Below are 13,630 nucleotides of genomic sequence, written 5' to 3' on the forward strand. Positions count from 1 at the left end.
AACTGAAACATTCTTCTCGATCTGAAAAAAAAAATACAACTATTATTGCCAGGCGTGACCGATGAGGCAGGGCTTCGCGGACCCCTAGAATGCCTTCGCGGACCCCCAAGGGTCCGCGGACCCCCGTTTGAGAACCACTGCTCTATGACATGGGCAATAGCCTTTTCACTGTCACCCGGGTTTTAGAAACCGAATGAAGCATTATTATAAACGTGATATCTGATATGCAATGCGTTACCAAGTATCAAATTTATATTTATGATTGTCCCCGTAACCGCGGTACTACGTGCAGTCTCGCAGCTCCCCACTACGGTGAACTAGAGAGGAGTAGTAAGTCCACATCAGAAGTGTCGAACCGGAACCGAACCGAAACTGAACCGAACCGAAGTCTTCGCCGCCATCTTGGAACTGAGCCGGAAAAAAATATAACGGTAACCGGTTCAAAGCGGTTCACGGTAATTGTTTTTTATTGTTGCAAAATGAGTGTTTGAGAAGTAAAAAATTGACAGCTGTATTTCTATGCAGTTATAAAATTGTCATATACCAAATTGCAATGTATGAGAAAGTGTGGGTTTTCGGGGCGCTTTTGTATTGGCACTACGACTAATCATGTGTCACGTGGTCACGTGATGTCATAGTATGAAGTCATGTAGTCAAATAATGCTACATCGCGTGGTCCCGTGACATACTTGCGTGACTCACTGCGTCAAGTCGACTTAAATTGAGAACGTCACTCACCGTGACGTACTCAAATGTCATCAGCCCGAGTCGAGTGCTCGGGTTCTTGAATATCAGCATCGCCAAACATTCGTGTTGATTCGTGTTCATTCAAAGATGAGAATAGCCGAACTCTAACGATGTCTAAAGCGCAACTGGTGCTTTATTCTTTGCCAACCCCAGCGTACGACTATGAGGAACACTGACGGTATAGACTTTTTCATCCTCCTCCGCTTGGGCGCTGCCATCTTGGAATCATGTGACGCGGCAGCCATTAGGTTGCTTCAACTTGCTGTTCCGCTCTCCCCTCCGCGCCGTTGCGGATGCGTTGCGTGGCGAGCACCCAGTCGGAGGGTGAAAACGGGATTGTAGAGTCTGTGGACGAGCGAAGTGACGTAAACGAAATAGAATCTGAAGGTTGCCTTCAGTTTCGAACAGAGCAAAAGAACGACGAGTCGCTGAAGCCCTTGTGGCTACAGGCAAAAAAAGGGACTCATGGAATGCAAGTGGTTGATGGAATGCTGTTCCATAAAGAAAAAATAAATGGCAGAATTGTCAAGCAGCTAGTTTTACCGGAAAGCAGGCGGAAGACAGTGTTAGAAGTAGCCCACGACAAACCAGTTGGCGGGCATTTCGCTGGAAAGAAAACGCAACAGCGAATTAAGAATTCATTTTACTGGCCGAACATGCAGGAGCAGATTAGTAAATACTGCAAAGATTGCCATTACTGCCAGTTGAACGCGAGACCTAGAACCAGAGACCGTGTGCCTATTACCCCGCTAGTAAGACCAGATGTTCCATTCCAGACAGTTGTAATGGATTGTATTGGACCGTTAGACCCGGCGTCCTCGAGGGGGCACAAATATGCCTTGTGTCTGGTTGATGTGTGCACGAGATGGCCAGAAGTGGTTTGTATCAGATCGCTAACGGCGAAGGCAGTGTGTGACGCGCTGGTTGAAATATTCGCGCGAATGGGAGTGCCAGAAACAGTCTCGTCCGATCAGGGCACAAACTTCACGGCCGAGCTCACACAGGAGTTGCTGCATAGGTTGGGGTCGTCACCCAGGTTCTCTACACCAGAACACCCAGAGAGCAATGGGCTAGTTGAGCGATGGAATGGTACGCTGAAGCGGATGTTGAGGCAAGTGATAGCGGAACATGGGCGGGGCTGGGATCGCCTAGTTCCTTGCCTACTTTGGGCCTACCGCGAAGTCCCGAATGAAACTACGGGGATGTCGCCATTTGAACTCATGTATGGACGCGCGCCGAATGGTCCACTGTCCATCCTAAAAAAATCGTGGACTGGTGATTGGACGCCCCCGTCTACGCTCGTTGAGTCGGCGGACAAATATCTGGTTAGATTAAGAAAACAAATGGCCGACATGACGCGAGTAGTAAAGGAACAGGCAGAGCACAAACAGAGGTCGTACGCCACGCGTTACAATCTCCGAGCGAAAGAGAAGGCCTTTTGTAGGGGCGATCTAGTGCTACTAAGGGACACGAGTGGTAAAAAGATGAACTTTCCTTGGTTGGGACCAGCGAAGATACTAGAGGTTAGGAGAAAGAACAGCTACGTAGTTGAGATGCCTCACGGTGGCCGTAAGTGGATCCACGCCAACAAACTTAGGCCATATGTGGCACGCGTTGACGCTGTTGGTGTTATCTTTGATGATCCGGACTTCGGTTCGGTGGAGGAACTCCCCACAGACGGGAGGGGAGCAGGTGAACCTGAATCACAGAAAACCGCGGAGGAAAAAGAGATGTACAGCATGGTACAGCAGTTCGTACGTGTCTTTTCTAGGCGCCCAGGAAAGTGTGCAAAAGGACTGCACAAGATAAGACTTGTTGAAGGTTCGCAACAAAAGAAGAGATATGCTTATAGGGTGCCGATTAAAATGAGAGCTGAGGTTGAAAGGCAGGTAGAACAGCTTCTAGAACGGGGTATGATCTATCCAGTTGAATCAGAGTTTGCTCATCCGGTAGTGTGTGTAGCGAAGAAGGATGGGAGTGTGAGATTGTGCATCGATTATAGGCGATTAAACGCGATCACGGAAGTCGATGCCTTTCCAATGAATAATGCTACCGAAATGATCTGGATGGTCGCGAAGGCGTCGTACATAACAGTACTGGACCTAACCCGTGGGTATTGGCAAATACCAGTCGAAGAACGGTCTCAGAAGTTCACAGCATTCGTAACCAATCGTGGGCAGTACGCATGGAAAGTTATGCCCTATGGGTTGAAAAATTCAGCGGCAACTTTTCAGCGTGTAATGAATGAAGTGTTGCGACCACACAGAGAATATGCAGGCGCATATATCGATGACATTGCAATATATTCTTATAAGTGGGAAGACCACCTTTTGCATGTAAAAGGCGTTCTCGAAACCTTAAGTCGCGTGGGGCTTACGGTGAAGCTGTCCAAATGCAGGTTTGCCAAGGGAATGGTGATGTACCTCGGCCACCAGATCGGCTCTGGGAGGCATGCTCCTGACCCCGTTCGTATCAAGGCGATTCAGATCATGGAGAGGCCAAAGACTAAGAAAGAACTGAAGAGCTTTTTAGGGCTAATGAACTACTATAGAGACTACATTGCGAACTATGCTGAAGTGGTGTTGCCGTTGACCGCGCGAACTGGAGACAGGACTCCGAACGTGTTACCGTGGGGTGACGAGGAGGAACAAGCGTTTCAAAAGGCAAAGTGTCTCCTGATGGAAGTCCCAGTCATGAGAGCGCCAGATGCCAGCCAGCCTTTTGTTCTGTCCACCGACGCATCGGATAGAGCTATAGGGGCATGTCTTGCCCAAAGGGCAGGTGATGGGAAAGAGTACCCGGTGGCGTTTCTTAGTAAAAACTAACTGATCCCCAAACCCGGTGGGCTGTAATCGAACGCGAAGCTTACGCCATTGTGTGGGCCTTGGGTCAGTTGGAAACGTGGCTACTTGGGGCGGAGGTTGAAATTCGCACCGACCATAACCCTTTGCAGTATTTGGCGTCAGCAGCACCAAATAGTGCGAGGCTGACTCGTTGGGTGCTAGCGTTGCAAAAATTTAACCTGAATGTCCAGTACGTAAAAGGGACGAAAAATGTCCCTGCTGATGCGTTGTCAAGGCTGTAGCCGGGTGGAGTTTTGTTTGTGGTTAATGTACTTTAGGTGTTCTCAAGAAGTTTGTCAGTCTTTCAGTGATCATTCACGCCGAATGGACGGGAATGTGCGCGCAGTTCGTTTTCTTTTTTTCTAAATGCTACGATTGTAACGGAATACACAAATTGTGATTTTTTTATTGGAAAAGAAAAAAAAAAAAGGGGGGGGGGGGGGGCGTGTCATGCATGTGGCATGCACGAGGCAGCGGATTCAGCGCGCGCCGTCGCCGACGGGTTATCGTGCTTTGTGATTGTTATATTTTTGTTACCCGTGGTGTGCGCTGATTGGTGCGACGAGAAAAAGACGAAGTGACGAAGAAAGGACCGAGGCTGGAGACGGTGCACGAAGAGAGAAAAGGAACGCGGTGCGCTGGAGCTGGTGCAAGCACGACTTCGAACCGGAATAAACGCTTTCCCCCCAAAAGGCTGGCTCCCTGCCTTCCCGGGTCTCACGGCGCCCAAACCACAAGCCGTGACTCGTTGTATTCGTGTTTTTCGTCGCGTTTCACCGTGCTTTCTTGCCTTACTTCGGAAACTGTAGTCCGATACGTCTACTCGACAACTAAAATATCATGAGCGTTCAAAGGTCCTTATGACAACTGAGGTTTGTTTCTTAATAGTGGCGGAACATTTTCAGTAAGAAGCGCGTATATTCATATCACGCATTTTGGATTGGAAGGAGCGCAAGGAGACTATCTGTATTTCCAGAAAGTATCGTTCTTTGTATTCATAACATACTGAAAACAGTTTCTTTTGATTATGTGAGGAAACTCGCGGAGGAGATAGACAACGCACGTTTAACTTGTATTTTATCTGAGGCTAGAAGTAATGGTACGCCTACATCGGGCGGTTTGTTTGTTCATAAAATCACACCTACATGTGTGTGAGGCTCTTAATCTTTTTTTTTTTGCGACGTAAATGTTCGGTTGGTCGGTTTACTTATAAAGTTTAAGAAATTGTGTACCGTGCTCGCTCCCATTTCGACACTCATTTAAGTGATTTATTGATTATATTTAGATAACCAGTGCCATCCACATGATTTATTTTAACACAAAGGTCGGGACTTCCCGCTTAAGAAACTGCCACAGACACTTAACAATAGGGGGTTTTAGAATAGCGTGCACAAAAAAATAACGTCGTTTCTATTGGCAAATCCAAAATGCGGTTTCGGTTCGGCGGATGCGCAATAATGACGTCGCTTCTTTTTCTTTTCTTTTTTTTGCGCACGCTGTTTTAATTTTTGTTAGTATCTGGAATCCGCAATATTTCACACACACACACACAAAAAAAAAAAAAAAAAAGACGTCTGCATCACAATTAGTTGAGTCCAGGATTGTCGATGGCGAATAGAGGTTCACTTTTGGTGACTGCCGACGCCGAAATTTACAAAGCGAATCTGTTCAAACAAATAAATGCTTGTTCACACAGGTCCATGAAGTGGTGCCAAGCGCTTGAATTCAGCCGAACTTTCCGAGGTATCTTTCCTCCTGCGCCCTTTAATTTTAATTGGCCAATTTTACAGGAGACAAATGCCAGATTTATTTTGACGGGCCTGTCACTTATATCATATCTTGAGTAAGCAAATATTCGTATAAAAATAATTTACTTCCTAAGGCCAATATCGCGAAATGCTGCTAATGAGTTCTTTGGCAGGGTTGATAATTTATAAAATTTTCTACTCGGCCTGTCAAAACATGCTCGAGTACTGAATCAAAAAAGGACCTGAGACGATTCTACTTCTTTATATCAATTATCTGCGTCATTACACGATACGTTTTTAGTCTGAGAAGTTCGCTAAAGGTTGGGTGCCCACGAAAACCAGAGTGAGTAGTAAATTTGCGAGTTCATCTGTTCTGGTTGATTCAGCACAATGCTAATCAAGCTGTCAATATGCTTCTTTACATTCACGTGTTAGTCTCTTCAATAGTTTGCTTTCCTGGAAACTGGTGTCATCGGGTACGGCCGTAGACGATGGTAATCCTCCCTGTACATCAATCAGGCGTTTCGCAACCGTCCATAATCAGATCATCAAAGGAGTTGGTAAAAAAAAAAAAAAAAAGCCCGCCATTTAGGCTAAAATACACCTCGTAGTCCTCAAGGTGGTTCAGTACCACTGTTTCATTGGTTTTGTTTCACCAAAAAAGTAATCGTATTACAAAATTAAGCGAAAACAACGTAAAACAGCAACGTAGCCGCGTTCACGTTGAAACCGAAACCAATCAAATTGAAGCAACCTAATGGCGCCGAGCGCATCAGCGCCCTCTATCCGCCGGTTGGGCAACTTCTAAAATGAAAAGGTCTATACAATTAGCAGATCATATCGTCGCTTGTTTTAACAGCGAGTTAAGGAGGGGAAAGCTGTTTCTTTTTTTTTTTCTGCGTCTGTTATTGAGCTTCGAGGAAATCTAATAGACGTTGTTGCAAGTTATCAACGTCTGGGATTAGCTCTTGGCGGTATTTACTGAAAGTACGAAAATTGGCGCATGACCCATTTTACATGTACACACCATTGAGGCACTCAAACTTGCTTTCGTTGCTGAACTGCCTCAGACAGTTGTCCCCGCGAATAGAAGCATTGAAACGACTAAATATGGCTTATTAATCTGACAATAAATAGAGCTACGAGTGTGTACGGTGGGATACCTGAAAAGAAAGGTTCTGGTGGCCTCAGAGGGACAGCCGAACGTGGGCGGCCACTCAAATTCTCACAGTTTTTGGGCGTAAAATAAAATAAGTGAAGCATTACAAATGACACAAATATATTTGTCGAATGGGCACCCGCAAACGGAGGAGGGAGTCCCTTAGAAATCAAAAGTATTCGCTGGAGGAGCATCGTAAAAAGAAAAGTAGGAGGAGGGAGTTTTAAAAACATACTGTACTTTAAAGGTTCCTCTGCTCTGCACCTTCGGCACAGACCAGGCAGCGTGATCCCGCAAAACTACTACTTCTTCCTTTGCAAAATCACTCCTGTCAGAAAGCGCGTTTTTGTAGTGCCAGACGAACGCGTCGTTCCTCACGACGCTGCACCAAGCAAGAATACATTTTGTGTCTGAATACATGAGCTGCACTGAGCGCGAACCTTTTGCAGCGTGCATTTTGCACCACGGGATTTGATTTTCTCAGCCAAAAGAAATCTCAATGACCAGAAGCATATAGTGGGATGATGTCACGTGCAAACCACGCTAAACAGCTAAGTTTTCTGGTGAAATGTGATGTTCTCAACACAATACTCCGTTTCACTTTTAGTGCGAGCGTAGCAGAAGCTACAAGAGCGAGCTCCGGGCTTTCAGCGTCTTAATTACAAAAGTGCAACTAGCCCAACAGTTCAATTTCCCTCAGCGTCCTTGCCAAGCACACGCCCTCGTGCAGTGCAAGCACCGTTTAGGACCACATGCTCGCGCCTGTAGCATCGGCTGCGTCTGGACTTAAATGGACCCTGCAAATCATTTCTGGCCATTTTTTTACTTTGCATCGCGCTCGCTCGAACTAGTGGGTGGGACTCTATAGGTTGTTTGCACATGACGTCAATTCGCCATTTTGTTGTTAGTTTGTTTTTAGAGCGCAGCTCTTAGGGGCCCGTTTCCGGCTTGAGCGGCGTCGGCGTCGCCGTAACCGCGAGGTCACGTGACCCACCCAGGTCACGTGACACCCCTAGGTCACGTGACCCCCAGAAGTCACGTGACCCCCTGAAGTCACGTGACTTCTGGGGGTCACGTGACCTAAGGGGGTCATGTGACCCACCCATGTCACGTGACACCCCTAGGTCACGTGACCCCCTTGAGGTCACGTGACGCCCCTAAGGTCATGTGACCCCTTCAGGTCACGTGACCCCCAAAGGTCACGTGAGCCCCTGGGGTCACGTGACCCCCTGACGTCACGCGAGCCCCCTTAGGTCACGTGACCTCAAGGAGTCACCTATCCCTCAGTACGCTTCTATCTTCCTCCTCAAGAGCTGCGCTCTAACCATTTTTTTTTTTCTTTTTTTTTTTTTTTTTTTAAGTCCGGCCCAAGATCCGCGTCTCGGAGCAGCTGGTGGGCGCTGCCGTGGGCAGCTCGGTGTTCCACGAGTGCGTGGTTGAGGCGTCGCCGAGGCCGCTCACGTCCTGGATTCGCAGCGACGGCCAGATCCTGCTCGAGAGCAGGAAATACCGCGTCGCCGAGGAGGCCGACTCCTATCGGATCCGCATGCGGCTCCAGATCACGGACCTCAACAAGGCAGACTACGCACACTACAAGTGCCACGCCAAGAACACCTTCGGCGAGAAGGAGGGCTTTCGTAGACCGTTTTCGCCGTCCCTGAACGCTCTCCGCAATCCGTTGCGATATTCGGAACTCTCCAGTCAAGGCCATCGGCGCGCAGGCGCAGTAGTCGAGGGGTAAACGCGGTCTACGAAAGCTTCCTACTAAATATGCTACGCTAGTGGAGCAGAATATCGCAACGGTCTCATTTCTATTTCCTTTTTTTTTTTTTTTTTTTGCATTAAGCAAAGCGGACAAGCGACCGTCGCTCTTGCAGGGGACGCGACGGGCGCGACGTTATGAGGCACCGGTTCAGCGTGTATGCGCCGTCTTGGGTCTGCCAGTTCCCTGAAGACCGTGAGCGCGCGCCATCGTTGGTTATCGTGTTGTCTGCTTGCACACGGCCGCTTTGAAACAGCGCTTGCGTTACAAACAGAACTCAATTAGATGCGTTCAAGTAGCACACACTATGTCCGAAGGTTCAAGAAGCTTCCTGCTTGTCAGACTTCAGCGTAAGGACTGCAGTTCGCGAACGCAGAGTGAAAAATATATTAGCTCCAGACTGGCGGCGCTCCTCAAGGCGGCTTCCCCGCAACCACTGTAGTCACGTTTGACTCATGTGACCCCTTCTCCGCCAATGAGGAGCTGGAAGTGAAAGGAAAATGAAGCCGATACTCTGGCTCCGCCGGTTGCAGTTACTCTACACGCTAACGGATAAAGCTACTAAATAAGTATCGGCACTCCCTCTCAACGGTGTTCTGATAGGCGCCGCCATTTTGTTCCCAACTGCAGAGCGGGCGCAACCCACCTATTTCGACAGAAGTGACGCCTCGTGTTGGAAACTTGGTTTGAGGATTGTGTTGGCAGGAAACTCGAGTAAACAAGAAATGGCAAAGTGCTAGGCAGTTGTGTTGCATACGTGAAACGTTGTAGCGTCGCAAACGTCTAGCGATACTCTGAGTTTTCAGCCGTCAGAGGCCTACGTTCACGGCGCTCTTCTTCAGATATTACGTACCATGTGTACACTTGATAGTTGTTCCCAGATTGAAGCGATACTACCGCTGATTGGGTTGATCAATCTGGCGATCTTTCAGAGCCTGCCATGCTCTCGAGCTCCTCCTCGCCTACTCCTCTGGTCACATGACTTTCCCGTCAGCATCGAGCACCTCACTCCTCCTCTCCCACTCTTCCACTAATCACTGTCGAGCCTCGCGGCCACCATTTATCCAGGTTTCGCTTTTGGGATTCACGAAATTCCGAACACCTAGTCAAAGAACGTTTCATATTAAAAAAATGAAAGCCGTTTACAATTCCCTGTAATGCCGGTTAGAGCGCAGCTCTTGAGGAGGAAGATGGAAGCGTACTGAGGGATAGGCGACTCCTTGAGGTCACGTGACCTCAAGGGGGTCACGTGACTTCAGGGGGTCACGTGACCTCAGGGGGTCGCGTGACCTAGGGGTGTCACGTCACCTGGGTGGGTCACGTGACCTCGCGGTTACGCCGACGCCGCTCAAGCCGGGAACGGGCCCCTAAGAGCTGCGCTCTAAAAGACGCCAATAGGAAGGAGAGATGAGAAGCTTCTTTGTTCGAACTTCTAGGCAAAATATTAGTAACAATGGCCGCAAAGCGATGTCTCGGGAATCTAGGTTAACATCTAGCTCGATGGATCTAACAGGATGTAAAGTTCTTATTCAAAGAAATATTGGCACTCGATCATGTCACTTCCTTGCAGCTTCATGCCGCAAAACCCTCATACCGAAAATAAAAAAAAATAAAAAAATGGACAGAAGGATTTGCCATATTGCCATTGAATGACATAACCTTAATGCTGTTTTTGTTTGCAGATTAACTCTTAATGTGAATAAATTGGCAGGGACTTCTATTTTCAAAGTTCACTACGGCGTGAAATACAATATTTAAGCAGAGATCGTTTAAATTTGTTTGAAAGACATTAAACAGTCGTTTTGGGTAGCGGACAAGAGAATATTGTCTAATAATTTCCCGGTTGTCAGCGCTTAGGTTTACAAGAAATATATATATTAAACAGCCATGGAATTGATATAAGGTTCCAAGGTTTTGTAGCGTGCGACTGTGCCGTCACAATGATGCTACGTAGATTTTCTAATCTTTTTAGAGCGCAGCTCTTAGGGGCCCGTTCCCGGCTTGAGCGGCGTCGGCGTCGCCGTCGCCGTCGGCGTAACCGCGAGGTGCATTATGGGTAAATTTCCCCACTAAATCAAGCGGAAAAATTTCCCCGCTAGATTTAACGGAAAAATTTCTCCGCTAAATCTAGCGTAAAAATTTTCCCCGCCAGATTTAGCGGAAAAAATTCCCCGCTAAATATAGCGGAAAAATTTCCCCGCTAAATCTAGCGAGAAAAATTCCCCGCTAAATCTAGCGGAAAAATTTCCCCACTAGATTTAGCGGAAAAATTTCCCCGCTAAATCTAGCGGAAAAAATTCCGCGCTAAATCTAGGGGAAAAATTTCCCCGCTAGATTTAGCGGAAACAATTCCCCGCTAAGTCTGGTGGAAAAATTTCCCCGTTAAACCTAGCGGAAAAATTTCCCTGCTAAATCTAGCGGAAAATTTTTTCGGGGGGGGGGGGGGGGGGTCACGTGACCCCCCAAGGTCACATGACCCCCCCCCCCCCCCCCCCCGCCCCGAGAACAGGTGACCCTCAGTACCCTTCCCTCCTCCTCCTCAAGAGCTGCGCTCCAATTCGGTGTTACAGGGAGTTGTAAACTCCCTGTAACACCGAATTTCCATTATGAACCAACTGGCCCAACTCACCATTTCGTTGCAATTCATTTCTTCTGCAACGGGCTCTTTTTTATGTTCCCCTAACTCTTTCCAGTCCACTGTCACGCTCGTTAACTTAATCGCTACTTCCTGCTGCCGTGCAAGAGTGTACGCGTATGTCATTCGCACTGGATACTCGCCACCAAAAGTGCTGGGGCTCTTCAATGGCTGTCCGCCTTCCCCTGGCCATGCTAAGCGAATGTGCAAGATCATCAGGTCAGAGACTTGGAAACAAGTTGAAAGGTTCCGGGACTGCCTCAGGGTGCTGTGCTACAGAGGGTGTCAAGACCGTGCAGCAGCTGAGAGAAGCTACGCCACCCACCTTCGGAATGCCAAGGATGTGACTGAGTTCCTGTGGAAACGAGAACTGTCCTGGCTTCCCAGAAAGCGACCGACCAGTTGGGAGAAGCAAGGTGGGGTTACCTTCCTCGGGGGAGCTTCTCTCCCGAGCAACTTCAAGGCTACGCTTGACAAAGGGCCCAAGTTCGCCGTGGAGCCTAGACTGCCACCACCGGAAAAGCTTTCCCTGGTCCGAACTTTGGCTGACAAGGTGCTGCCCCAAGACAGGGAGCGGTGCATCGCTGACGGAGTGGATGTGCTTTGCCAAACGGCTGGTCTACGCGCAAGAATCCCGAAGCTGACATCGATCGTTGACCACTTCAGAATTAACAATCTGAAGCTGCTCACGTCTGACAAGGAGGGCGGCTTTGTTGTCCTTCCGCAGGAGCTATACTGGGAAAAGGCCGAGCATGCTGTCCTTAAGAACTTCAAGCACGCACAGCCAGGATCCCTGAACAAGGTGAAGGTGAGGGCGAAAGAACTGTACAGCGAACTGTTCCTCTCCGCCTTGGAGAGGAAGGTGAATTCCAGCAAGAAACTTGCCTTGGACCTGTTTTTTACGGCAGAAACCCATAAGGCAGATGTACCTTTTAGAGCAATCGTTACTGAAAGAGATACGTGGCAGATCCAGGTATCTTCGTTTCTCAGGATGAATTTTTGGTCCGGAATTCAGAAGAAGTGATTGAATTTTTGAAAGAAGGGTGAAGAGGGAAGTGCGACGCTTTTTCAGTTGATGTTGAGGATCTCTTTTATTCAATTCCGCATGCCGTCCTCTTTAACACTGTTAGAAGTTGCATCGAGAGCAGTGGTGAAACAGCCTTTCGTAGCACTTGCGGGATAAGTGTAGAAGGTTTCGTTGAACTCTTATCTTTTTACCTTGACCACACCTATGTCTCCTTTGGTGGAGAGGTGTTTTTGCAAAAACGGGGTATGTGCATCGGTTCGCGGGTTGCGCCTATTCTGTGCGACATTTTTCTGGCACACTGCGACCGCGCTATTCTTGAGAAACTCGGAGGTGATAGCCGTTTTAAAATATACAGGTATGTTGATGATTATCTGGTCATCGCCCTCCCAGGGAACAAACTCACTGATAACAAGGTGGCTGACGTAATCGGCACGTTCACGTCCTGCTCTCATGGGTTAAAATTCACTCATGAGAGGACCACGGAGGGCTCGTTACAATTTTTGGATTTAAAACTAAAATTCTTAGATGACCATGTGTGCTGGGCTTACGAACCTCGCTCCAAGAAACCTGTACTCCCTTTTAATTCTTCCCACTCCAAGTTAGTGAAAAGAGGTATTGCTTCTTCGTGCCTCGGAGCCGCTCTGAACAAATCCTGTCCTGAGGAAATGGGAAGGAGTTTCCTTCTACAGGTAGATCGGCTCGCAAGTGCGGGTTTTCCGCTGAGATCCATTGTTGAAGCTGCAGAAGGCCTCAAAAAGAAATTTAGGGGTGCGGAAAGAAACTTTCTTGAACGCCAAAAAGTAAGAACCGCTGTAATGCCTTACATTCACGCAGTGTCTCATAACTTAAAAAAGGTGGCGGAACGTTACGACGTTCCTGTCGTTTTTTCAGCCCCTAAAAAGCTTTCTGCGTTATGCAGGAAAATCAATGATCCCGAAGGGAAGAGTGACGAGTGTAAGAAAAAACACCAGAATAAGTTTGTAGAATGTCACACTGGTGTTGTGTATGACATTCCGCTTTCTTGCGGTAGGTCTTACGTATACCAAACTGGGCGTTGTGTAAATGACCGCGCAAGAGAGCATCCTGCTTCCTTAAAACAGTCACCTTCGGGGCACCTGGCTGTGCATTGTAACCGATGTGAGTGCACACCAGTTTTCAATGACGTGGCAATCCTGGGGCGATACAGCAAAAAGATTACAAGGGAAATTCATGAGGCGTATGCAATAAGGAAGGGTGCTGATAAGTGCATAAGCGAGCCTTCAGTGACTCTGTCAGAAAAAGAGTGTCTATTCTTGGATAAAGAGTGGGCACGTGGAAAGTGACGTGGGTGTTTTTTTAAAAGTGTATATAAGACTATGTTTTTCCATAAATAAATCTTCAGTTGCGAGTGCGCCTTGTGTCGTCGTCTTCTTACCTTGTCCTGGTCTTTCGGCGCTTGTCTTTTTCCAGTTGTAAACGGCTTTCATTTTTTCAAACAAATTCACTACATTGAAGAATTGCATCGTAACCGGTTAAGATGATGTCAGCGGTGCTCTACGCATTTGAGGGGGCATGTAAATCATCGGAATGCTCGAGTTTGGCACACGCCAGACAGCTCACAACAACAAAATGGTGGACGATATTACGTCAGTGAAAAAGCAACACAATAAAGGGAGGACTTCGGACTTCGGTCAAAAATTTGTGGAAGTTGCCCTCTGACACTTCTGAAG

The sequence above is a fragment of the Ixodes scapularis genome, unplaced genomic scaffold, assembly GCF_016920785.2.
Source record: "Ixodes scapularis isolate PalLabHiFi unplaced genomic scaffold, ASM1692078v2 PGA_scaffold11__112_contigs__length_91849675, whole genome shotgun sequence".
Classification (NCBI taxonomy): Eukaryota; Metazoa; Arthropoda; class Arachnida; order Ixodida; family Ixodidae; genus Ixodes; species Ixodes scapularis.